This window comes from Anomaloglossus baeobatrachus, chromosome 10 (assembly GCF_048569485.1).
Source record: "Anomaloglossus baeobatrachus isolate aAnoBae1 chromosome 10, aAnoBae1.hap1, whole genome shotgun sequence".
In the NCBI taxonomy this organism is placed as follows: domain Eukaryota; kingdom Metazoa; phylum Chordata; class Amphibia; order Anura; family Aromobatidae; genus Anomaloglossus; species Anomaloglossus baeobatrachus.
The window spans coordinates 14781330-14782482 of NC_134362.1; positions in this window are offsets into that span (position 1 = coordinate 14781330).

Below are 1153 nucleotides of genomic sequence, written 5' to 3' on the forward strand. Positions count from 1 at the left end.
TCCATCCTGCGGAGAAGATGATGACTTCTTAGTACTTCAGTATTGCGGGATACAGGATCTACTTTCCTCCAGCCTCCAGCCATCACCTTTATAGACCCATCCTGAGATGTGACCAATCAATCAGTTCTCAGGATGAGGATCACCTGCTGCAACGTTTACTGACCCCTGGCCATCAATGAGCAGCCTCACCGGATAGAGATGCTGAGACGATGGCTGAGGTAGTAATTATGTCTGGGTCCATTCATTTCCAGACTGCAGAACAAATTGCAATTTTGCAAATTGTTGATAACCTTTAACCTGGAGGCGAGGACCATGCACGGGTTTTATTAAGGAATCTGCATTGTGCCGCAATACCCATGTAAAATCGTCTGCACAAAATGGGGATATATGGATCTACCCCACGGCCCTTATAAAAATCAGAGGCTGCTGAGTTATAGCTCAGAGGTTGTATGAATAATGAATTCATGAGCCTAAAGGTCAATGTCCCCATACTGCATCTTACTCCAAGAAAGGTCCATGTAGATATCATGGTGTGATGAGTGACCACTAAGGGTCACCAGAAGCAACGAGTTACGGGGAAGTAAACAAAATTGGAGGTCAGGAGCCAGGAGGTCATGTATGGAACACAGGGATGGACAAAGCTACTAAATACTCAAGGGCAGAGCACAAGCCGGAGGTCAGAAGCCAGGAAGCCACGTAAGGTACACAGGTAGAAAGTGGAGCCAAGGTCAGGGTACAAGCAGGAGGTCAGAAGCCAAGAAGTCACGTAAGGTACACTGAGGGGAATCGGAGCTAAGGTCAGAGTACAAGCCGGAAGTCAGAAGCCAGGAAGTCACGTAAGGTATACAGGGAGAAAGCGGAGCTGTAGTCAGGGTATAAGCTGGAGGTCAGAAGCCAAGAAGTCACGTAAGGTATATTGGGGGAAAAGCGGAGCCAAGATTAGGGTGAGGTTGCTCCCTAATGAAGCAGAGCAATCACCCGGAATGAGGCGCCTGGAGAGAGGCCCCTACCAACACCAGCGCAGGAACCGAGGACAGAAAACCACCCATCCACCGACGCAAAATACAAAACATAACACCCGCTCTGCTGGAGAGCAGAGCACCATGGTTCAGAACTATGACACATGGCTTTTTTGCACCAATTTTATTACTGT